The sequence below is a fragment of the Bubalus kerabau genome, chromosome 1 (assembly GCF_029407905.1).
Source record: "Bubalus kerabau isolate K-KA32 ecotype Philippines breed swamp buffalo chromosome 1, PCC_UOA_SB_1v2, whole genome shotgun sequence".
NCBI lineage: Eukaryota > Metazoa > Chordata > Mammalia > Artiodactyla > Bovidae > Bubalus > Bubalus kerabau.
This window is the reverse complement of record NC_073624.1, coordinates 221687099-221713091: the sequence shown is the minus strand read 5'-3', so window position 1 is coordinate 221713091 and position 25993 is coordinate 221687099. Positions and strand designations below refer to the sequence as shown.

Sequence of the window (25993 nt, the reverse complement as noted above, 5' to 3'; positions counted from 1 at the left end):
TTCCGTCTATGGGGTCGCACAGAGTCGGACACGACTGAAGCGACTTAGCAGCAGCAGCAGCAGCATAGTACAGGCAACTCTACACAGTATTCTGTAATAACCTATATGAGTAACGAATCTGAAAAAAGAATGAATATATGTATACATATAACTGAATCACTTTGCTGTACACCTGAAACTAACAAAACATTGTAAATCAACTATACTCTAATAAATTTTTTTTTAATTAAAAAAAAAAAGCAGACAGGGCTCTGGATGCCTGGCAGGAGTGGAGATACTCCCCCGGACCCAACATAGGGGCCCTGAGCCAGAAGAACCTGGATTTAAGGTGGCAGAGACATGGCTTTGCCCAGCCAGGGATGTTGAGGGCCTAACCTAGGCTTATGCAGGGACACTAAGGGAGGCTCAGCCTAGGCAGAGGACAGATAGCCTCCTCCATCTGCCCACAGGGCCAAATCCAGGTGAGGGAGACCTGGGATCTCAGCAGAAGTTGCTGAGGAGAGGGGGAAGCAGGGAGACAGAGCAAAGAAGTGGGAGAGAGAGTTAATTCCAGAGGACCTTGGTCTGAGCACCTCCCTAAAGCCAGGGAGGAAGGAGTGGGCTCTAGAGAGTGCACATGAGACCCAAGGAAGATGCAGACAAGGGATGTCTGCATAGACAACCATCTCCACGATGGGCACTCTGAGTTCCCATGGCTGCGTGGAAGCACCCAGTGCCATGGCACAGATCTGCAGACCACGTGAAGAGGGTATACGGACATCACCCTCCAGTGTGTTGGCTCTGACTCCAAGATGTTCAAGTTCTGCCACGTTCCCCTGGGATGCAGTCATGAGCAAGACCCCAGCCAGCCCTCATGGAGCCATAGGCTGCTGTGAGAGGCAGGGGAGGAACCAGCATGGGGATGGGGGAAGCTCAGGGCTACTGCCACCCAGAGGAGGCAAATGGTTCAGTCTAGGGATTGGGGAAGATTTTTGGAGGAGGTGACATCTCAGCCTGGGCCTGAATATAATAACAACACAGATTACTATCTGTAATAATAGTGACAAATCATAGCAACCCTGAGCAACCTACCACATGCTAGATATTTTATCTCATTAAAGCTTTATAACTGCCCTGTAACTAGGCACTAGAATCCCCATTTTACAGATGAGGGAGTTGAGGCTCAGAAAGGTAAAGTACTTTGTCTAAGAACATAATAGCTAATAAACGACAGAGCCAAGATTTCATGTCCATCAAAACCTGCGCATTTACCCCCGTGAGACACAGCCTCCTGTGGCCCTGAGTCCCCTTTCCTAATTTCAGCAGCAGCCCTGCAGACCTCTGAACACCCGTTCTGACCCTCAGAAGTTAGCCTGGCAGTGTGGGCCAGGGCCAGGTGGGCAGGATGCAGGAGAAATTGAGGAGGGCAGCTGCAGTCTGCAAGACAGTGTTTGCAGAGACTGACATCTACCTGGCCTTGTTTTCATTTGCTTTTTGGTTGAGAAGGGAAAAGGCCCACGTTTTTATGACACCAGCTTGTGATTCTATTTTCTGTTTAAATTCTGGGTGAGGGAAAAATAAGAGACATCAGAGAAACCTTCAGAATCTCATTTCTAGAGTCTGAGCTGCAGATAAATGAGCCTCCTGCAGAAATGCTACATCAAAGTGAATTTTCTCAGCTGTATTTTCTTTCTTTTAATAGGGCCATTTACTACATTAATATTCCAGGAAGTCATTTTAATTTTGTGTTTATCATCCATTGGGAAAGTTAAACAGGATCAATACGTAACCAGTGTCGAATTTGGGGATCTTGGGGAAGGAGAGGAGTGTTTGGAGGTGATGGTGATTTCACAACCGGGAGTCCTTAGGAGGGGGAGGCAGCTGGGGAAAGGAGGACGGAATAGGGGTGGGGGAGGGAAGACTGGGGGAGTTGTCAGGTGGTAATTGTCTGAACCCGCGTAGGAGGAACAATTATTGAACAGCTACTAGTGTGAGGCATTGCACACACCTTATGTTTTTCAATTCTCACAACAACTCAGGAAGTAGATACTCATTTTTTTTATGTTTTGGGCTGCAGTGTTCTTGGCTAGAGAATGCCAGGGATGGGGGAGCCTGGTGGGCTGCCGTCTATGGGGTCGCACAGAGTCGGACAGGAGCAGCAGCAGTCTTAGCTGAGGCATGTGGGATCTAGTTCCCTGACGAGGGATGGAACCTGGGCCCCCTGCATTGGGAGCGTGGTGTCTAAACTGCTGGGCCACCAGGGAAGTCTCTAGGAAGTAAGTACTCTTATTCCCATCCTCACATACAATGAAACTGAGGCTCAGAAAATTTGTCACATGTCCAAGGTCTTATAGAACTTTGATTCACAGACTGATTCATTCCTTCAATAAATACGTGTCAAGCACCTGCTGTATGCCGGCATTTACCTAGCAGCTGGAGGCTTTAGGTCAATGAAGGTTAATTTACCAGAAGTCCGAGACTCCATGTCAAACCCACTGAATGTGTCTTTTGGTGAATTGCCTGCCCCTGAGGAAACAGGTGGACCCCTGCCCTTGTGGAGGTTACAGTCAGGTGGGGAGACAGGCTTTCAGAAAACAATCACACAAGTCAAGATGAACTTCCCACTATGGTAAAGGCTTGGGCTGGAATGGGGGCTTATTCCAGCTAGACTGGCAGGTCAGAGAAGGCTTCCTAGGGGTGGTGATGCTGCAACTGAGATCTTGGGGAAGTGAGGGAAGCAGCCTGGTTGAGAGGGAAGAGCAGGTGGGGCAGGGAGTAGGGTGAGTTCCAAGGAGCAAGAGAAGACAGCAGATGTGATGGGAGCTCCTGAGCCAGGTAAGGGCTGAAGAACACAGAAGGCTGTGAGGTAGATGTATACTCTTGGTCAGGTTGTATGCACTGAGGTCCTCTGGGCTCTGTAAGGCAAAGCTGGGTATTGGTAGAAGGAGCCAGGGTGGGAAGCAGTGCTTTGAATAAAGCCCTGTGAGCTGAGGGAGTCTAGAGACGTGCAGGAGGTCAGGGAGGATGGAGCTGGATCTTTAAAAGCAGGGGATGGGCCTCCAGGGAACTGACAGATGAAGAAGGCAAACCCTTGGAATCATCTGTGATCCCCTTTCTCTCACACTTCCCACATTTTATCCTTGAGCTCATCCTATTGGCTTTACTGGCACAAAACGCCCAGAACTCTTATCACCACCTCCACTGCTCCCTGTACGCAACCACCATCTACCCGCACCCAGATTATTGCAATAGCCTCCTAATGTTTCTCTCTGCTCCTGCTCTTGACCCTAACAGTCTGTTCTTGGCACCACAGACAGAGTGATACTTTTAAAACATAAATCAGATCATGCCTAAAACCCTCTGGTGGATTCTCATCTCGTTCAGATAAAAGCTAGTCCTTACAAAGATCAACAAGGCCCACGCAATCTGCACTTCCCCCATTCCTGTCTTTGCTAAGGTAGCTCCTCTGGCCTGTTTGCTATTCCTAGAACACACCAGGTATAGACCCACCCCAGAACCTTTGTACTTTGCAGTTGCTGTTCCCCCTCCCTGGAATGCTGTTCCCCCGGATGGGTGCTTGCTCACTCCCATACTTCCTTTGAGTCTTTGCTCCAACTCACTTTGGTGGCGGCTGAGGCAGTAAGACCTCCTCTGACCCCCCTATTTTAATTACAGTCCCCCCAGAAGGATGCTGTCCCTTCCTCTTACTGCTTGGTTTTGTTCTATTGCATTTCTTTTCTTTTAAAAATACTTATTTTAGAGTCTTAGTTGCTGCACTCAGGATCTTTCGGGCACAGGCTTCTCTGCAGCTTGGCTACCCTCCTTCCCTGCTACACAGCGGCATGTGGGATCTCAGTTCCCAGATCAGGGATGGAACCTTGTCCTCTGTATTCCAAGGTGGATTTTTAACCAATGGACCACCAGGGAAGTCCCATATTTCTTTTTTCTAACAAGCATTTTAACTTACTAATTTATCTTTTCTGGGGTCTGCTTTCTCTCACTAAATGAATGCTCCACAAGAGCAGGGACTTTTGTCCCTTTTGCTGTCTGTTACATCCTTGCACCTGGACCAGTGCCTCCATGTCATTGGTGCTCAGCCAGTATGGTAAGAAGGGACACCTCACCACCTAGCGAGGCATAGAGCAAGGCTCCAAAGAGAATACCGTTTCTGGGCTTAGCTGTTTTTAATTTTTTATTTCATTGACTCCTAACACCAGCCCTTTGTGGTGACCACTATGATTGGCCCATATTACAGAGGGGAAAGCTGAGGTTCAGAGAGGTGGTGAAGTAGGGGTAGAGGTGGGCATCCTTCAGATCTCGAAGGACAGGCATTGGTGCCAGATGGGCTGGTGCCAGGTACCTCCATGCACCATCTACAGGACCTTGGACCAGCTTTTGTCCTCTCTGTTCCTCAGCGTGCTCATCTACAAAATGGGGTCAATCATAGTACCCACCTCCAAGGGCTGCTGGGCAGATTCAGGGTAACAGTACAGGCACATTACTTAGTGTGGGCCTCGTGGAAGGCACTCAATAATGTTAGCTGTTATTATTCTTGGAGCTGCACTCTGCTGCCTGAGTCAGATCTTTGAGCCTCTCCCCACCCAGGGGTCTCCACAGAGCTTCCACAAGCGACCTCGGGTCAGCCCTGGGTTCTGACTCCAAATGGCAGTGGCCAGGCTTGTCCAGTCCCATTTGTTTAGGCAGAATTTAATTTCTCCCTAAGCTGAGAGTCCTTTGCCCCCTCCTGCCCTCTCTTGTGCTCTCATCAGTGGGAAAATGAGCTCTGGGAGCTTTCCCCTGGTCCAGAAATCCAAGGTGAAGAATTTCATTAACAATCAAGAGGACATAATCAACATTCTAATAATTCCAGATCCGTACTCCCCCTTTTGCAGCCCCCCCAAAATGCCCCAGCCCCCTCCCCCACTCCACCCCATTCCCAGCTCTCCCAGACACACTCACCTTGACAAAGAAATCTCATTTCCTCTCAAACCAAATTCGCTTTGCTATTAAATTCAGCACCTTACCTTCTGTCCTGAAGATGAGAGGATGTACTCCAGACTTCCTAGACTTCTCCTGCTTCTGAAAGAGACATGAATGTGAGAGGTGGGATCTGATGGACTTGCTTCTCTTACACTTCCTGAAAGGTTCCAGGGTGAGGTGACACAGTTTCCCCCTAGGAATTCAGGTCCTCTGCATCCCACGGCCAGAGAAGCCGAACTTTTGGTGTGGGGAAGCAGGGTGCTCTGGTCATCTCTTCTCTAGGACTGTGGAGGGATTGAGGGCTTTTCAATCTTTTGAAACTTGAAACATCCTTTTCAAGTCACTGGCATTTTATACCCCACAAGGGCATTCCTTCAAACCCATCACTTCAGCACCTGGGAAGATCCAGCCTGTACCACCTTCTGGCTGTTTGACCTTGGATAAATTAATCTTTCTCAGCCTGTTTCCTTTCTGTAAAATGGGGCAATAATGTAATAATGCCCATCTTCACAGTCATGGGGAGAATGAGATACTGCTTAGCATAGTGCCTGATATGGGCTGGGCTCCAGTGTAGTCCTGGTCTGTCATAGTGTCTTTGGCACTTGAACCCTGCACCCTGATACCACCTCATCTCTCACCTCACTCCTGCCGTCATCCATGTGGAGTACACATTATTCTTATTGATTCAGTGAAGCGCAGGACATGAGTACATTAACCAGGCATTTATAATCCATTGTGGTCAGAGTTGTGGCAGGTGAAGTTCTGGGGGCTTTGGAACCCGAAACGGGTGTCTATGTGATGGTCAGAGGCTCTGGCGGAAGCTGAGACCAGAGGAATGAGGAGGGATTTGCCTGGAGAGAGTGAGTGAGAGGGGCCTCTGAGCATGGAAACTGTCTGTGAAACCGTCTGTGAAGAAACTGAGGTGAGAACTGCTGAAGGCAGGAGAGGAGAGAACTTTGGGGTGGAGGGGAGGGGGTGGTCAGGACCCAAGGCCAAAGTGGTAAACCCAGTCTTCGAAGCCACAAAGGGGAGTCTGGTTTTATCCCCAAGGGTGTGGAACCACTGTTTAAGGACACCGAGGAGAGTAGTGCGCTGACTGTTCTCTAGAAACATCTGTCGCTGCAACGTGGGAGGGAGCTGGGAGAGGGGCAAGGGTGGACGTGAAGAGATGGGTGAGGGGAGGGTTGGGGTCTGGACTGCTGAAGGCTGGGGAAATGGAGAAAAGCAGAAATGTGCCTTCCAGAGACCGTGCTGGCCAGGCCTGGCACTGACTGACAGAGTGGAGGAGATGACAGGCTGCTGAAGTTTGGCTTGAGCACCCACACCCACAGTGGGCACCTGACAGAGCCATAAGGGCTGAGGGGAGAATGGTCCCCCACATGTGTGGGCCCCAAGGTGGAGGCTTCACGTGGCCCAGGTGCCTGTCTGGGAAGATGCCTGAGGGAGCCCTGGGTTGCTAGAGGGAGGCCGAGGAGCGGAGCCCAGAGTGTGCCCCAACTCTGTGCAGCTGGGGCCCCAGGATGCCCGGCTCCACAGAGCCTATGGCGGGAAGTTTAATTCTCTACTTGTGTGCGCGTCTGCGTGCGTGCCTGTGTGCGCATGTTCAGTCGTTTCCGACTCTTTGTGACCTTATAGGCTGTAGGCCTCCAGGCTCCTCTTGTCCATGGGATTCTCCAGGCAAGCATACTGCAATGGGTTGCCATTTTGTTCTCCAAGGAATCTTTCCGACCCAGGGGTGGAACATGCGTCCCCTGCGTTGGCAGGCAGGTTCTGTGCCACTGGTGCCCCTGACCTCTGAATCCTTCTGAAATCCCTTTTGAGCCTGGAGTGGCCCTGGAGCACACTTCTCTGTGGTGGCTCCATGGCAGGGCTGACGGCGCTTTCCTTGTGCTTCACACACTCCACAGACACACACAGACACACACAGACACACACACACACACACACACACACACAGAGGAGAAGAGGGGAGAAAATATACCCCTCAGCTCCATTCTCCGTGGCTGAGGCAGAGATTGACCCCTTAGGGCTCAGGGGAGGGACATTGCTGTGCTCTGAGTGACACTGTGCTCTCCCTGCTGGAGCTTCAGCTGAGCATCAAATCTGCAGACTCCTTCCCTTCTGGCTTCTTCCTAGGGCACAGGGCTCTGCGTCATCTCCCCATCTGCAACAGGCGTGTATGTGCATGTTTGTGTGTCTCAGGGAAGAGAGGAGATGGGGAATGTCTAGGAAAAGAGGAGAGGAAGAAGGAAAGCCTTGCCTCCCTTTCCAGTGGGGACAGGAAGAGTGTGTTCCCAAGTCAGGAGGGAAGACAGATGGTTAGAAGCCTCCTGGAAGGGTTCCCGCCCTCACCCCCTTGGCCCCCATCCTTCCCCCATATGGCAGTCACATTACTCTCCTGCCCCACATTTTTCTATAGCTCCTCAGTGCCCTCAGAGTCGTTACTGACAGGGTCTCCATCCACACTCTAGCCTCTTAAGTTAACACCCTTCCCCTAAAGCTTCCAGGCCTCTTCCTACTGCTGTTCCCTGGGCTGGTCCAGCCCGCCCCCTCCACCCTACCCTTCTTTTTCATTCTTTAGGTATCAGAAACCCTGGAGCATGGTTTCTCAGATCCCACCTCCAAGCTAGAAAAGCTTCCTCCTTTGGGTACCCCAGGGCACCACTGGCCTCCTCTGTCCCCACCACAGCCTGTGCTTCCCCCATCCTGGTTTTGATCACTCAGGAGGCTGTGAGCTCTGTGAGGCCAGGAACTTGCCTTCTTAGAATCCTCAATGCCTGGCACCGTGCCCAGTATTCCTTAAATATTAGTGGAAGGAAAACCCCAGGAATTATCAAAATGGTATTATCTTTCTGGCTAGAAGCTAGTTGGAGATCACCAGGACAACCTCGTGTTTTTGAGGCCCAAAAAGCGGAATAGACTTGCTGAAGGTCACAGAGAGGGACTGGTTCAGCCAGGAAGAGAACTCAGGAGTCCTAAGCCTCAGACTCCTGCCCTCCCACAGTGGGATCCTGGAGGAAGTGGAGGCAGCTCTGCAGGAAGTGGGGGTGGGGAGACATGTTGGGAAGGGGCTCTGTCTGAGGATGGCACAGCAGCAGCATCAATGGTGTTTGCACAAACGTGCATGTGCTACACTTGACTGGCTGGGAGCCCCTTCCTGCCACCCCACTGTGAGGGGACCCAGCTCCCTGGAGAGAAGCTCCCTAGGACTGGGTGCTGGGGGTATTGGGGAGGCTCAGATTGGACTGGGGATTTACGTCACCTCAGACGCCTGTGGAAGCTGAGAGTGGGTACCCAGGGGCCAAGGCAGGCACTGGGGATGCAATCACAGGCTAATAGTCTCCCAACTTGAGATGCAATTAGGGGGGATTCCCTGTGGGCTGGGAGGCAGCAGGGATGGGCAGTTAGTTGTGTTGGCGATGAGGGTGGGAGCCCATCTCTGCAGGTCCTAGCTAAGGGTCATAGAGGCCAGGATGAGGCCACAGATAGGTAAGGAGATCTCCAAATAGAAGGAAGGGTAGGGACACGGATGCTATTGAGGCAGAGGAGGGCCACGGAGGCGAAGCTCAATCATGAAGATTAATGGGGCAGGATATTATCCAAGGAACCCAGTGTAACAATGAAAGAACCAAGCCAACCAACTTATATCCTCAGTCTTTCTGAGTGGCTGTTTCCTTCCCTATATGATAGAAATAATAATAACAGAGTCTATCTCAGAGGTGAAAGTACAAACAAAACAAAACAAAAAACATGGGGAATGTGGCAGCCTAGATGGGAGGGGAGTTTGGGGGAGAATGCATACATGTGTATGTATGGCTGAGTCCCTTTTCTGTTCACCTGAAACTATCACAATATAGTTAATCAACTATACCCCAACACAAAAAAATAAAAAAAAAACCCAAACATGTGGAGTGCATAGCTCAGAACATGGCCTTTATTAAGTGTTTAGTAAACCATCACCATGATGGAGGTTTAGAGGGGTGGTGTCACATACTGGTATACACACAAAATTTGGAATCATACAGACCTGAGTTCAAATCCCAGATCCTCCATTTAGAATTTTAATAACTTTAAGACTTACAGACTTGGAGAACAAACTTATGGTTGTTGTGGGGAGGGATGGGGGGAAGGGATAGTTGAGTTTGGGATGGACATGTACACACTGCTAGATTTAACACGGATAGCCAACAAGGACCTACTGTATAGCACAGGGAACTCTGCTCAGTGTTGTGTGGCAGCTTAAATGAGAGGGGCATTTTGGGGAGAATGGATACATGTGCATGTATGGCTGGGTCCCTTGCTGTTTACCTAAAACTATCACAACATTAACAGCTGATTAACATAATCAGCTATACCCCAATACATAATAGTTTAAAAATATTTAAAAAATAAAATTTAAAAAAAGAAGCTCAATGACTTTAGGCAAAGACCAAGTCCCTGGTCTGCCATCTATAAACAGAATGGCAGTACTTAACCTCACCAGGCCTAAGAGGAAGTTCAGTAGGAAACATCAGCTGCCTTGGAAGTAGGTTCTCCCTAATGGTAGTTCCCAGGATGGAGTTGGGGTCACCCATGGGCCCCAGACCACAGCCAAATCTTTTGCCCCTAAGACCACAAGGCAGCTCTCTCTGAGCCCAGGGACCCCACCACCCTGGTGTGTCCAAGAAAAAGGTCTGCAGAGCAGGCTTCCTGCCGGAGCCTTAAGAGGGACCAACAGGAAAATGTGTCTGTGGTCTGGAGGGTAAGTTCTGTTTAGAAACTGCCACTAGATACACTGCAGCTGTGAGGAGCTGAGAGCCAGCTGGTAAATTCAGTCCTACCAGAACTGCAGCCCCCAGGCCCAGCCTCACTTGGGGGCATGGGGGAAGGGGGACGGGGGGTTGCCAAGCTCATCCTGACTGGCCTTTATTCATCACTTTACATCAGCTAGTGTAACCCTCATAATAACCCCATGAAGAGGCTATTTTACAAATAGGGATACTGAGCTCAGAGAGATGGTGTACCTCACCCCAGACTCCTTAACTAGTAAGTGTCAGTGTCAGGATTATAACTCACTCAAGATTGCTCCAGAGGCTAGGTTTCACAGCCCAGCACCTCTGAGCTTCAGGGGGAAGCTTAGTTAACAGCTGGTGTCACATATCTCCAGCAGGATCCCTGTTCTGGATGTCTGGAGGAGTATGTAGCCTGGCAGTGTTAACAAGCCCCTGGATTCAGAGGCTGGTGGTCTATGCACACTCAGGGAAGGCCCAGGCTGATGTCAGGCTGGGCTGAGGCAGAGACCAGTGTCCAGCCTACCAGGTCATTGACTGGGCTTAAGGTGGGGGTGCCCCAGCCACTGTGTTCCAGCCCCATGGTCCCTCCCTATCTGCCTGCCTGGCCAGGGAATGAATCCAGGTACTCTGAGATAAAGAGGAAGTATGGCCCCAAGGCAGGAGGAGGAGACAACAGAGGATGAGATAGTTGGATGACATCACTGACTTGATGGACTTGAGTTTGACCAAGCCTTGGAAGTTTTTGATGGACAGGGAAGCCTGGCGTGCTGCAGTCCATCAAGAGTCAGACACGACTGAGCGACTGAACTGACAGCCCCAAACCTGCTGAGGTGGCTGCTTTGGGGTAAATATAAACCTGGGTTTCCTAGGCCCTGAATGACTCAGCACAACTGAGCCCAAGGTTCTCCTCTCCTCTGTTGGTGGAGAAGGGAGAAATCAGTGGCACCCAACTCCCTGAAAGTCATTTCAGTGATGAGATCTCCTCTCCCAGTTCCAACACAGGCTTTGGAAGAGGAAGCCACCCTCTGTCCCCAGGGCCCATCTGACGCCAGGGATACAGCCTGGTGCTGCAGCAAGAGCATGGGCCAGCGTGGGCCTGAATTCACATCCCAACCCTGCTACTTAGCAGCTGTGAGGTCCAGTTCCCTTGTCTGTAAAATGAGGATAGGCGTATCCACCTCTGCAAAGATTATTAAAGAACATTTGTGAAGAAGGCAAAGGCATTCTGCAAATGTTTGTTTCGTCTCCCCTCCAGCCCCCAAGCCTCTCTGGCAACTGAAATTCACCATTAGCAGCAGAGCTGTCCCTAGACTCCTCTTTAAAATGCATGGAACTGGGAAGAGAGGGAGGGTCGTTAAGTCCACCTGAGAGGAAGCCCATGCAGAGTGCTGACTCTCACAGCTGTAGGATGGAACTGATGATGGCTTTGTTATTGAGTTACTGACACCTGAGAAAAGCGGGACTGGCAAGGCCTTCGAAATAAGATTCTGGACCCGCTCCCTTATTTTAAAGGAGAAAGGCAGAGTGGGGAGCTGCTGGCCCAAGGTCACCTGGAGAGTCAGGGGCTGGTAGAGGTAGGCTTAGATCCACTTTGCCTGAGATTCTGCTTCCTTCATGTCAGGAGAGACAGCTTGGGGGACAGAGGCCTGACAGGAAAGTCCTGTCAGGTCCTGGCACCTGGAGCAGTCCCTGGCACATAGTGGGCATGCCATAAGGATGTATTGAATGAATGAGTGAGTGAATGAATGAATGGGGTAGCAGGAAGACAAAGCTTTCCTTCCAGGGCAGGAGGTTGTCTCTGTGAGACACTGGTCACCTTGACAAGGGGCCGTCAGAGCCTCCCCAGGGCTGAGTCCACATGTCCACTTTGCCTCCTCCAGATGGCAGCTAGGGGAGACAGGGAGGGGATTGTTCAGCAAATGGGATCAGAGCTGCAGCCAGAGGGATGGAGGTTAGACAGCAGGAGAGTTATTTGAAGGAGGCAGGGAGGCTGGCGGAACTCTGAGTCACACTCGCTCAGAGCCTGGAACATTTGCAGGCAAAGGGCAGCTCTGCTCCTCAGAGGTAGACCACGCTCACTTCTGGCTGCTCAGGATCCTGTTGCCATGGAGATACCAAGGCTTCTCTGAGAGCTTTAGAGGTACTGGGCATGTCCTGCCCTCAGCATGGTTTAAAGCCTGTAGTGGGGGTGGGTGTGCAGTTGGAGCAGCAAAGAGTTTTTGTAGGAAATAGTCGAGTATGACACCCAAGACAATGTGCAATGTGGCAGCCACTGGCTTTAGAGTACACAGACCTGGGCCGGAATCCCAGTTATTAACTAGTGGCCTTGGACAAGGGACATCATATCTCTGAGCCTCAGTTCCATCATCTGCTAGATGGGGTTGATAAGCATCTTCCCAGAGTTATTGTGTTCACTTGAGCCTGCAATGGAGAACACAGGGCCGGGACTGTGAGACTCGGTAAGTGGTAACTATTAGTTCTATAATTGGCATTAGGATTGGGGCTCTGCAGGAGTCTGCCCTGAAGGCAGCTGCTCCCTGCCCTCAGCCTGCTCTCTGGGACTCCTGGTTGAGGCTGGAGAGAGGCCTGACTCGTTCTCCACAGGCACAGGCGATCAAGAGTCAGGACTTATGTCATCCTTTGAACATGGGCCTGGAGGCTCTGCCGCAGGCGCATCTGAAAAATAAATAATAACAACTTGAATAATTCACAGAATCCATGTGAATAATTCACCATGGCCTCCCAAGCACCAGCCGATTAGTCACCGCAGACCCAGGCTCCGGTCCTGTCTGCCTCTGGCTGCCCCACCGTCCCTGCGGAATGCAGCCTGGGCCCCAGGGGCAGGAGGGTGGAGGACCCGAGGACTACTTATGGAGTGGGATGTTGGGGGTGACTCCCAAGGCTGCAAGGGCCTGGGGGGCACCCGGGGAAGTAGGGTCCATGGTCTCTCTGGGTTCTACAGAGACCTTTGGGCTGGGGCAGCCAAGGGGGACTGTCCTAGGGTCACTGAGCAAAAGGGATCCTGCAGCTGAGTAAAGGGGGTCCATCCTGTTTCCCCTCTTGGGGCTGCATTTTGGAGACTTGGAGCCCTTCTTGGCACATTTTAGGAACTAGTGACTAGCCCACTGTAGCTCCGTCTCCACAGGGACCCCAGGCTGGGAGGTCTCCCAGCCTTGAAATCAATCCTGCAAAGCCCACACAAACCTCTCATGTTTCTCCTGGGAGGTAGGATGAGGTGGGGGTTAAACGCCTCCGCTCAGGACTCGGTCAGACTTCTGTTTCACCACCTAGTCACTGACTGTGTGACTTGACCAAAGGGTACAGATGTTTCAGGTCTCTATTTCCTGGTCTGTAAAATGGGGATTAAAAACATCTGCTTCATAACATTATTACTGATCTGCAGATGAAATGATGTAATGATCATAAATTGCTTAGCGCAATGCCTGGCACATAGTAAGTGCTAAAAAACAGTAGCTGTGATAGATACTTATTATCGTTCCAAAGATAGCATGCTGGGGACTCAGGGTAGGAAGAGGGCTGCTCAGTTGTTGCAGATGTTCACATAAGACATGATCTGCAGGCCCAGAGACAGGCATAGACTGCCAGCCGACCCAAGGCAGAGGCCTGTCAAAGTGTGGGTGGCCTCTAAGATCCTCCAGGTCGGTCCTCCACTCACAGCACCCATAGTATCCTGTTTATTTCCTCCTGGGTTCTTGCCACAATTGATGATCATTTTCTTGCCTACTTATTCACATTCTGATTATGTGCCTTCCTCACTTGACTGTGAGCTCCATGAGGAAAGGGACCTCATCTGTCTTGTTGACCAGTATCTCCCCAGGTCCTAGAATACTGCCTGGCACATAGTAGGTGCTCAGTAAATATTTGTCCATTGACTGAACAGATGCCTCAGTTGGGCAAAGTTTTAGAAGGCATGAGGTCATGAACAGCGCTGGAATAGAGCTTCCACTGTGGGTGGGTCAGGATGGGGTCTGGGGACAGTAGTGTGCGTGCAGCTCAGAGGGCAAAGGTGGTTTGGGAGCTGGCCCTGCCACACTGTCTGCTGGTGATGCTGCAGGGGTGGGGTCAATGCCTGTCTCCCTGCTTCTTACCTCCAAGGTAAGACTTCCCTAGACCAGAAGCACAAGGGAGGCTTAATGTGGCCCAGGCTCGCTGCACCTTCTCCAGTAATGATTTAATCGCTTGTTTAGAATTTCCTGTGGCATTAATGATTATCCCCCAGAACAGAGGGAATAATTGGCTGTGTTCTCATGGTGAGCGAGCTCCCTGTTAGCAGGGAACTGAGGCTGTTCTTCTGTCATCTTCTTCTCTCACCTGCCTGCCACTCACTTGTGGGGTGATGGAGATGGATGAGCTTTTGTGTGCAGAGTTACTGGGAAGCCACCTGGAGCTGCAGGACCTCTCTGGGGCTAGGAGGCCTCAGGGCAGGCGGAGAGACTGAGAAAGAGATACACAGAAATGCAGAGAGAGATGGAGAAACATCAAGAAGCAGAGGCGGTGAGAGAGGATGATATTGGAAATCTGTGTTCTTGGACTGAGTAATCCCCAAACTCAGCTCATCACTCCCAGTTCTCTCCAGCCACCTTGCCCATGCGATCTTACAAAACCATCTTTGTAAAACCCTCCTGTGGACAGGTGGACATCCCTAGGGCAGCACTTCTCAAAGAGTTGTACCCGCAGTGTCAGCAGCATCTGGCTTTTGCTTGAATGCACATTCTCAGGCTCCACCTCAGACCTACTGAATCCCAAACCTGGAGGTGGAGCCTAGCACTCTGACAAGCCTCCTCAGTGATTCTGGTGCCCCTGAGGATGAGAGGCCCTGCTCTAAGGTACAGAGCGTGTAGAGATGTGTGAGGCGGATGCGTGTGCTGCTGTGTGGGTTTGGCCATGTGGACACACACACAGGGTACCTATGGGAGCATTCGGACCCCATCACCGGCTAGAAGGCTGCTGCAGCAGAAGCCAGAAGAGGCCCAGGCAGAAGTCAGGTCCCGGGCTGCTGCTTGTGGAGAGGAGACTCAGGTCCAGCTATCAACTGCCCCACTATATCCACCTGCCCCTAGATGGCCACAGGACCCCCTGCCAAAGGAGTCTGAGAGGTGTAAGAGGGGACCACCGCCCCTGCCAGGGCCTCCATAAAGTAGTCCTGGGAGTGGGATCTGTTGAGAGTTGCTGGCCTCAGCTCAGGGCCAGAGACTGGGAATCCTAGGGGCTGACTGCCCCACCCCTCCGGGAGCCACAGTTACTGGGATTTGAGGAAGTGATTTTTCAGGGATTAAGCAATTTAAGGAGTACTATGCAGGGCTGGGGGGATGAACGACTGGCTCTCAGCCAAGGACCACAGCACCCACCTGCTGGAGCAGCCGGCAACGCAGCGTAATTTGGGCTTGTGGGTGATATTTCTAGAAGGGGGAGTGGGAGGAGAGTAACCCTGGGGACTCTGAGGGTATGAGGGTATTGCAGTGGGAAGGGAGGATTAAGAAGGCAGGTAGGGGAGCAGAGGAAAGGGGAAGAGGGGGGAAGCAGAGGGAGGCTGGGCAGACTGAGAGAAGTGAGGAAGAGGGGAGAAGAGCAGAGAAGGGAGATACTGTGGGTGGAGGAGACAAGGAGAGATGTGGAGGCCAAGACAGCAGAATAGTGAGGGTGGGGTTTCCAAAGGGAAACTAGTTGGAGGCACTAGTTGGAGGGAAGTCTCTAGGGAGTGGGGATGCCCAGGGCCCAGGGAGGAGGGGGCATGGGGGCCTCTCCCACCCTAGGCTAACTGGAAGGAAGGGGTGTGGGCCTGAAGTTCACTAGGAATCTGAAACAAGAAAGTGAGCTGCTCTTGAGTTTTGAATTTAACAAGACAAATAAATGGAAGGAGTATGAATAATTAGGAAGTAATGAACACCTTGCAAAAATAGCTTTTTCTTAAAAAAAAAAAGGTAGCAAAGAAAATAGGTACTCAGAAAACCAGAATATATGCAAATTACCCATCCTGGGCAGGTGAATGACTCAGCTAGCCAGGACACCTGGCCCCTAAGAGCTCAGCTGAGCCTGGGGGTAGGGGGTAAGGGGTTGGCCAGGCCAGGTCCTGTAGGAGTGGGCTAGGAAGTCGAGATCATGTACCTCTCAAACGCTTCCCAGCCTACCACTCTCTGCTGGAGCACCAGGGACCCATTTAGGGGAGACCATGTCAGTCCAAGAACAGTGATGCTGACCTCAAATGTCTAAGCCCAAACCCCCAGCAGCTCTCACTTCCTTTAATTACCACTGGGGACCCATCATCCATTAATTTTGTGCAACCCTTTCTGAACTCCTTTCTATTTTTGGCTTGTGCAGACCCCTTGGGGGTAACAAATTCCAGAAGTTGGACAGCAGCTGTGTAAAGCAGGACTTCCCTTTAGAAAGCCTAAATTAAGTAATTCCAGCTTCAGACGGAACCCCCTTGTTCTGGGCTAATGTTTTCTTATCGGTAGTTTGGTTCAATACTCCTCCCAGCCCCCAATGTTTCCAACCACCCCCTTGCTCCCACGTTCCAAATATTCTGCACTCTGAAGTCAGACTTGGGTCTGCCACCTCCTAGCTGTGTGACCTGTGAGTAAGTCACTTATCTTTCTGTCCATAGTGTTTCCATCTGAAAAATGAGAAACAATTATATTGCTTATTTCAAAGGCTGGCACATGATGAAATAATGTATGTAAATCATGTAAAACAGTTCCTAGCACATAGTAAGTTGTGGTTCTGTGCCAGGCGCCGTTCTAGACCCCAGTGGGAGAGCCATGAGCAAAATAGGGAGACTTTGGCCCTTGGGCAGCTCCCAGCCTAGGAGGATGTGGAGAGATGACCATTAGCCAGAACACACATGAATACAGTGATTACAGGGAGTGATGGAGCTCGATGGAGCTCTGAGGACAATGAAAAGGTGATAGGGAGGTAGGGGACAGATGGCTGATCTGGGAAGGCCTCTCTGCTGAAGTGACATTTGAGCTGAGAAGAAGCCAGATAAGTCATGCGGGGGAGGAGTTTTTGAAATTAGCCTCAAGGTTTGTAGGCAGTTCAGGACCACATTTTCTGTATCCTGAAGGGTTGCAGAGAATCTGACCCCCAACCCTCATCTCACTCTCTTTCCTTCTTGGGTTTCCCCCTCTCTGGGCTGAGTCCCCCTGTCTACTCATGGGTCCCAGGCCTGAGAAAGTGGTGGAGCTGGCAAGGGGCTAAGAGCTCTGCCTCTGCCTTTCTTTGCTCCCTCACTCCCACGCTGTTCCTCCCTGGTTCTCTCCTCTCACCGGCTGCCCAGGGTGATGGATGCCTCCCTCCCAGAGCTGAGTCATGTGCTGCCTCTTACAAGCTGTGGGTGATGTCTCTGCCGCCGCCCAGCTCCCTGCAGGCCCCAGTGGGGAGGCAGATTTATAGGGGCTTTCCCTAGGGACACACACGAATTCCAGTTCCCTCTGGCTTCAGGCTGCAGGAGAAGAGGCGGCTGCTCAGAGCCACACTGCCTTTAAAACACGCCAGGAACCTGAGTCAGGGAGGCTTGCTTGTGCCACCACCCAGCAGAGGCTGAGCAGGGGCTTGAGGCCAAAACTCCGGATTCTGTGTCCAGTGCTCTCCTCCCAGCACACTTAGCTGCTGGCCTACATTTAGGGCTTGCTTTGTCGGGGTCTCAGGTTCTTGAGTTCCAGAGCTGAGTCTGTGCAGCTTCCTTTGAGTAGCCCACAGCCCAGGGCTCTGTGCAATTAGCCTCACAGTGGCTCTGGGACCGATGGCTAGCGACTGCTTAGAGTGAGTGTTGAGGAGGTTTTTGATGCTGCATGGGGCTTAGTATCAAAGAGTGTTCTAGTTCAGTGGTTCTCAAATTTCAGCCTGCATCAGAATCACCTGGAGGACTTATTAAAACACAGATTGCTGCCTTCCACCCCTGGAGTCTCCTATACAAGCGGCCTGGTGTGAGGTCTGATCATTTGCATTTCTACCTAATTCCCTGGTGATGCTAATGCTGCCTATCTGAGAACCACTTTGAGAACCACTGCTGTAATTGACTAGCGCTGTCTGCTTTGGGTATGAGAACAGGGAATTGTGATAAGTATGGCATAAATTTGCCATCCCTCTTCTAGTATGATTTCTAAATCTTTTTGTCATCACTTGCAAATCTTTATTTCATAGGCCACCAGAGTAATTTTTTCAAAATGCAAATATGATCATGTGATTTAAAGCCCTTTGAGGACCCCGGATAAAGACAAACAGCCATAATGTGGTCTGCAGGATCCTGCACAGTGGGGCCACTGCCCACTTCTCTAGCCTCATTTCACATCACGTAGCCACCTCTGTCTCCCTTCAGTCCCTCCTATTTGAGCATCTCTTTGGGCACAGGATATTTGCACATGCTGTTCCCACAGTCTACAATGCTCCCCTGTGCTTGCTGTGTGCTTAGTTGCTCAGTCATGTCTGACTCTTTGTGACCCCATAGACTGTAGCCCACAAGGTTCCTCCGTCCATGGGGATTCTCCAGGCAAGAATACTGGAGTGGGTTGCCATGCCCTCCTCCAGGGAATCTTCCTAACCCAGGGATTGAAGTTAGATCTCCCACATTGCAGGCAAATTCTTTACTGACTGATCCACCAGGGAAGCCCAAAAATACTGGAGTGGGTAGCCTACCCCTTCTCCAGGGAACTTCCTGACCCAAGAATCGAACTGGGGTCTCCTGCATTGCAGGTGGATTCTTTACCAGTTGAGCTACCAGGGAAGCCCTACTACCAAACTCCTTGCCTAATAAACTACAACTTATTCTTCAAATCATCTGGGCAAATGCAAAGGCCCTGAGGTGGCAATGAGCTGGAGCAGAAAGAAGGTCCAAATGCCTGAAGTGAGGTCAGTGGATTGAGGAGAGTGATAAGGGATAAGATTGCAGGATCAGGTGTGTGCACAGACAGATGAAGCCCAAGGCAAGGAGGTGAGCTGGTGACCAAAGTGGTCACCGCTGACTGCACATAGGAGCAGGGGGAGGTGGGCTGCTATTCCGAGTCCGAGTGCCTAAGCCCTCATCTGGACTAATGCACCCCTCTTAATGCAGGGCCTGATTGAGGACCTTCCTGCTCATCCTTGCAGCCAAGATGCAGGCCTGGCAGAGCCAGTCTCCTGATGACTCATCGTCCCTTCAGAGGTTTCCTGGACCCCTACTCAAGAAAACACTGGGCTGTGCCTCTCAAGTACAGCGATGAACAGGTGTTCTTTGGCAGGTGTTTCCATGACCGGAGGGTGTTTCTGAGCTGTGGAGGTGCGAGTCCCTCTGTCTTGGCCTCGTTTCTGGGGCTCATGCAGCCCCTCCCTGGGGCAGCCAGACTTGGGGGTGGGGGTGGGGCTTCAGCAAGCGAGATACAGCAAGGAGCTATTTAAAGCTGCCGGCAGCTCGCCCCTTCTGTTCACGGCTCTGCCGGGTGGGAGCTGCCATCGTCACGCACCCACCGGCGCCACAGGAACACAGCAGCCCAGTGCACCCACACAGAGAAGTGGGGGAGGGTCTCTGCACCCTCTGCACTCTCTGCACCCTCCTAGCAGGGGGTCCTGCTGCTCCCAAGGCAGGGCCGATAAGGCAGCAGTAGACCCTGGATAGCCCCCCACTCCCAGCCCATGCTCCTGTCCACAGCCCAAGCCAGTAGCCTCATTTGGGTCACCCCCACCCCCACTGGCTACAAGTGTAACCAATTAGCAGCTTTCCGGGGGTGTCAGTGGAGGCAGGGGATCTTCAGGCCCACGCAGGCTTGGAGGTGTTTTTTTGGCTCTGTAAGGTGGTCCCAGGCCTCCCAGGCCCTGAGGGAGGAGCCATGAGCCCTCCCACAACTGCACCCCCAAAGGAGTGGGTTCCCTGGAATGTTGGTGATCCGTGGTCCCCTCCATCACTCACACCACCCAGGCTCCTGAGGCAGGAAGTCATCTGTGGGGGATGCTCAGGATCTAAGGGGGTTCAGAGCACAAACTGTGGAGGCAAGTGGGCCCTGGTAGGAAAATCCAAGCAGGTAACTTAACCTCTCTGAGCCTGTTTCTTTCTCTGAGAAGTAGGGGTAAAAATAATGTCCACCCCATAGCTATGAGGATTTTATTTGAATTAAAAATGTACAGAGCTTCCCCACAGACTAGCTCCAAATGAGTGATGGCTTTTGCCAATATTACTATGGTTATCACAATGTATTTTGAAATTGGCCTCCTCTCGCCTAAACTGGAGGCTGTCATGGGCCCCCTCCAGGCCCCTGTGGATACAGACTTGGGCTGGAAGTCCTGGGGGTGGGGGCAGGGAAGCAGTAGGTGAGTTTGGCCTTGACTCGACTCTATGAGCTGTCTCTGGCCTGGACACACGCAGGCCCTGAGCACACGTTAGGATTCCAGCAGTCCTGGCTAGACTGTGCTGGAGACTCCGTCCCTGCTCCGATCCTCAGCAGCAGCACATCCAGCTCACAGACCCCAGGCCTAGGAGCTACACCACCAGCTCCTTCTTAAGTGAGAACTGCTGACCATTCCAGACCAGGGCAAGGGGGAACTGGAACTCTTCTTTCTGGACTAGATAGATAGGCAGACAGACAGCTCTCTGCAGGGTCAGCCCTGAAATACAGTCTGTCACCTGCGGGACCACACACCAGCCCTTAGAGATTCTAGAGATTCCAGGATCTACAGGGAAGATGTCCTAAACAGAAAGGGCTTCAGGGGAGAGGCAAGGGGGAGACCTAGGAACTGAGAGGTGAGTGCTGGAAGCAGCAAAGTGAGTGAGGGGAGAGAGAGACCAGCATGAGGTGCCTGTGGGGAGACAGGAGAGGGGCAAGCAGATGGAGGGCTCTAGGGGGCGCCCCCATGGACTTTCACCACATCCATGCCTCTTATTTAATGCTTCCCTCTGAGCCCTCCCGTACCCCCTCCACCCGCATTTACCATCCCTTGAACTCTCTCCCATGTTCCATCATTGCCCCCACCCAGGCCCCACCCGGGGGTTCCTTCATCACACCCAGCATCCCCTCCTCCTGCCCGAGTCCTACACTGAAACTTCTTCATTTTTATCCGATCTAGGCCACATCATTGCATCCAATGGGGCTGCACCCTCCACCTAGGCCCTCCATTATCGCACCCAGGGTCTTCTCTAGAAGGTCCCAGGTCCTCTGCAGAAGTCTCAGGGATCCATCTTCAGCCCAGCTCCCTTTTCCGGGTCCCCATCACCCCCTTCCGTCATCGTGTTCTGCAGCCAGCCGCCCGGGAGCTGAATCAGAGCCATAGAGCTAACATTTCGCACACACGTCTCTCCAGATGACAGGCAAGATGGGCCTTCTGCCCTCGGCCCACACACACACCCGTGCTCAGGAAGTACAGAAAGTCAGGGCTGCACCCCACAGGGGGTGGGGGAGGAGGGCTGGGGGCCCATTTCCTTCTGGATAACCGGCCTGGACCTGGCCCCTCAGGGTTTTGCTTAAGACAGGGACTTACTTTTTAAGGAGCAGAAAAAATACAATGTGAGAGACAGAAAGCAAGATTGTAGACAGAGACTGCAAGAGAGTTCATATCAGAGATGGGATGGGACAGGGAAACAGGGCCGGAGAGGCAGGGTTACAGACTGGATAGACTCCGACATCAGAGACAGGGACAGGGAAAGACAGAAATAGAGACAGGGACTGAGGGGGGCACGCAGAGAAGAGGGAGCAGGATGAGCAAAAGGAAAGTACTTGTGAGAGTGGGGGAGGAAGAGGAGAGGAGGGAGAGGAAAGGTACCCTGAGAGGGCCCGGAACTGTCAGCCAGGAGTCAGAGCTCAGGGGGGAAGGAGCTGCCAGGAGCCTGAGCTAACCCCGAGGGGAGACCTTACAGATGCTCAGGGAAAACAGAACCCAGAACTTCCACAGAAGGATCCAGAGTGTCACCCCAAAGGGGAAGAACAGAGGCAGTTCCCAGGCCCCCCACAAGACCAGAGAGGAGGTGCTGACAGGTGAGCCTGGGAGACAATAGGGACCATGCCCTCCCAACCTGGCAGAGCCCAGGCCCAGACTCCTGATAGGAAGGGTCCAGAGGGAGTCCTGTAACACCAGCCCAATGCTCTCTTGCTGTCAGCATCACTTCTGCCCAATCATATTCACAATAGACACCATTTATCTGTGCCCCTACTTTCTTCCATTATCTCTCCCCATCCTTTCACACAAAGTGCTTGCAAGGCCTCCCCCTTTCACAGATGAGGAAACTGGGGCTCAGAAACACGAAGGGTCTTGTCTATATCTGTCTAATTCCCCCACATTGTCCATGAGCCTCTGCTTTTCTAGCAGTACCATTAAGTTCCATCTTTGCTCTAACATTTTGTGATTCTGCAGTTTTCCAACACATATACGTGGGTAGACTCCAGGGGAAACAAACACACGTGTGTGTGTCCCCAGAGGGGGCTTGGTACCTGTTCTTCATCTGCCCCTTGGCTTCCCCACCCCCAGCCCCAGCATCTCATGCTTCCCCTCCACGGTGTCTCAGATCACCTCCCTCTAGCTCAGCAGCTAAGCACGAGGATGACGTCATTCTTTTTATTTAAAGAAAAGGGCTGAGCTGTGCTTAGGATGGCAGTCCATGTGGGAGCAGGAGCCAAATGACTGGCCACCCCGGCTACTAGCCCAGTCTCTTCTGTCCCCCAACTGTCGTCTGCCAAACTGCTGTATGTCCCTGATCCCTTCCCCTGAGAGGCCCCCTAAGAGGCACTGCTCAGTATGGGAGCAGTATGGGTGAGACCAATGGGGGAAGGAGAGTGGGTGCCAGAGGTCTGCAAGGCTAGTGTGCTTGTTAAGGGCACCCTGGGCTCCAGGAGCGTGGTGCTGTTAAAGCTGTTCTGAAGGGTAAACTGAGGCTTCAGGACACAGAATAAATCACCCAAGGTGATTATCTATGTATGTGTGTGCTAAGTTGCTTCAGTTGTGTCTGATCTGTAGCGACCCTGTGGACTGTAGCCTGCCAGGCTCCTCTGTCCATGGGATTCTCCAGGCAAGGATACTGGAGTGGGTTGCCATTTCCTTCTCCAGGGGATCTTCCCCACCTAGGGATTGAACCAGTATCTCTTAAGTCTCCTGCATTGGCAGGCAGGTTCTTTCCCACTAGTGCCACCTGGAAAGACCTATCTATGCACAGCATCCCAATAAGAGGGTAGGGAAGAGGAGGGCTGAATGGGGGACATCCTCCCAGAGTCACCAAGTCTAAGTTCTTCCTCTCATGGTCAGAGTCTATAGTCACCTGTTTCTCTCTGGATTGCCCAAGAGGGGCATCAGTGAGGAAATCCCCTGGTCCTGGAGCAAGATCTGCTAGACTTGCCCTGGGCCCCCAGTTCCCTTCCATGGCCTGTCCTCCCATCCATACAAGACCTCCCAGCAGTGTCTCTACCCTCTTCTGGCCTCAGCCTCACTCCCTTCTGGGAAGGCTCTTTTATCGAGAGGCATGGAGCGCTTATGACCTCATATAAATCTAGAAGCATTGCTAAGAGGTTGCTATGACTATGGTCATTCCCATTTTACAACCAAAGCAACTGAGGCTTGGAAAAGAGGAGCAATCGGCCCAAGTTCACACAGCTGGTCAATGACAGGCCCAGCATGCACATCCAGGTGTGTCATGCTCCAAAGCCACTCTCCTCTGCTTTTCTCTCTTCTGCAGGACTCTCCCTGTCAGCTCACAAGAGACCTGCACAGCTTCCCTGCACTCCCCAACCCTCTGCCAAGGCTGAGAAGTTATTAGGAGTCCATGGGCCCCAGTTCTCTTCAACCATGTCCCAGCAAGAGGCTCCAGACCAGGTGCAGGGGACCACCAGCTTCCATTCCTGCAATCCATTCCCAGGGTCCCTAACCCAGGCAGTGTTCAGTGAATCCCTGCCAGAAGCAGGTGGAGACGCCTGTTCTATATTTTATTTAGCCACTAATTGCCTGCATTTAAAAGGCACCACAGTGCCACAGTCGTCCTCTGTTTCATGCCCCGATGCGTGTTTCTGCATGAAGGGACACTGGGGCAAGGGAACCAGTAAGCGAGGGGCCACGGTCTCCCCAATGACAGCTCTAAAAGCCTGACCCCAGCACTGAGTGCCAGAGGATGTCAGGTTGTCACCCTGAGAAATGAGAGGGGGCGTGCAGGGGCTGGGGCCTCTGTAGAAAGAAGGAGAGGGGTCAGGGCCCTGGCCAAGGGCCAGGAAGGAGTGTTGGGGGAGCACATCATGTCCCCACTCACCCCCAGGATGAGGACCCAGCTGACAGAGCCCTACCCAGAATGATTGGAGGCCTCTGCAATAAACAGCTGCCTGGAAAAGAACACAGCACAGGTCTTGGTCACATCTGCTGTGATCAGGAAGGAGGTGACACGTGAGCCTTGCCTGAGCCAACAGCAAGAGATGACAGTTGAAGGAGATGAGGGCAAGGAGGGGAAAGTGGAGGTAAGTGGATGAGACAGATGGTTGGTGGCAGGTGCCTTTTGAGATGGAGCTTCCCTGGTGGCCTAGCAGTAAAGAATCCGCCTGCAATGCAGGAGATGTGGGTTCGATTCCTGGGTTGAGAAGATCCGCTGGAGAAGGAAATGGCAACCCACTCCAATAATCTTGCCTGGGAAGTTCCATGGACAGAGGAACCTGGAGGGCTACAGTCCATAGGATCGCAAAGAGTTGGACATGACTTACTGACTAAACCACCATCTTTTGAGACAGTCCCAGTGGCCCACTTTGGGTTTTCCGCCTTCTCAGAAAGTGCACACTCAGGCAGGTGAAGAGTCAACTCGCTTCCCACCCTTTCCCAGTCACTTCCAGGTCTAGTTCCGAGCCAAATGTCCTTTTACTCTAACCCCAGTTCTGACTCACACCAATGTCAAAACTGCACTTCAGCCACAACCTCACCTATCTCCAACCTCAGCTCACCCCAACTATAACTTCATTCCCGATCCCACCCCAATACCAAAATCAAGCCAAAGTCCACTCCCAGTTCTTACCTGAATAGCAATAATAATCCTCAATCCATTTCCAACTCCAACCCCAACCTGTCATATCAACCTGCCTTAACTCCACGCCTGCCCCCCAGTTGTATCCTTCCTCTAATACCCATTTCAGATGGGAGTCCACCCACAGCTTCCTGTCCAGTCCTTGTGTCTTACCTGCCCTGACCCTTTCTCCAGTTCAAGATGACTTCCTAACTGCAGCCGATGCCAGTCCCTCTTGCTGGCATTATGCCTGGCCCCTGGCCTGGTCCCATGGTACCTGGGTGAGGCTGAATGTGGGTTAGAGGGCTGCTGCCTAGAGCTGAGCCCCCCAGCTATAGGGACTCTGGGGCAGTGCCACTCCTCTCAGAAAGCTCGAAGTCCCAGCTCTGAGTGCAAGAGTCTGGGCCCCTCCTGAGCAACCGGATGACACCAGGACTTAAGCAGGGATGAGGAGCCCTAGCTGAGGAGCCATGCTTCTCTGGAGGAATGGCGAGGTTGGCACTCTGCAGAGCAGCCCCACCACTGCCACTCCTCACACCTCACTGGGTAATTTCTACACAGCCGAAGACTGAGCCTAATGGGTCGCCTGCTTCCAGCCAGCTGCACAATCAGGGAGGGCAGCCCCCAGGGCCTCCAACAGACTGAGGGGCTCTGCACTCTGCTAAAAGGATGACATTTCCATCCCACATCTGTCACGAGAGAAGGGCACTCTGAAAGCTTGGACTCCTGCAGCCACTGGGAGAGAATGAGCAAGTTAGATGTTCGGCTGAGCCTTAAGAAGCAGGAAAACTTCCTCTCTGGGGATGGGCAGAAAAGACATCCCTCTTAGTGGCTTGAGTGCCAAGGAGCCACAGTCTGAGCTTGGCAAAAGCTGAGTGATTAAGCCTTCAATGTGCAAAGCCTTCCAAACAGCCCCTCTAAGAACAACTCCATGTACCCGTGCCCTGTTCCCAGGGCCCACAACCGTCCACCCTCGAGCCACCCGGTGACAAATGCCAGCCATCACCACCGCATGGGCTGGCACCCCCCAGCCCGCTGTCATCGCCCGCCCCTCTTCCTGGGGTCTGTCTGTCTGTCTGCTCAGATGGGGAGCTGGTGGCCAGGCTGGCCGCCAACTCTGCACTTCCTGCCGGGCCGATGTACCGCAGTTGCTCACCAAACATGAACTAAATATTTGATCTGAACTTTCTCCAGCTTTGTTTCCCAGCAACTTCCACTTCCTGGGAGGTGGGATGATGACTTCCACTCCATCCTCCAGAGAGACAAGATAGCCCAGTGGTTAAGAACTCCAGCTCTAGGAACAAACAGATGTGCCTGG

At 52.2% G+C, this 25993-nt stretch overlaps 1 long non-coding RNA gene across 2 annotated transcripts; it reads left to right on the top strand.

Moving 5' to 3' along the window:
- The first annotated feature begins 14966 nt into the window (after nucleotides 1–14966).
- Nucleotides 14967–24137, top strand: LOC129642232 (uncharacterized). Of its 2 annotated transcripts, none has more exons than XR_008709565.1 (3): nucleotides 14967–15138; nucleotides 18802–19005; nucleotides 23377–24137. It is a non-coding gene; the product is annotated as an uncharacterized LOC129642232 (long non-coding RNA). The 2 variants fall into 2 exon arrangements; XR_008709564.1 differs by having other exon boundaries at nucleotides 14968–15125.
- Nucleotides 24138–25993: the final 1856 nt, after the last annotated feature.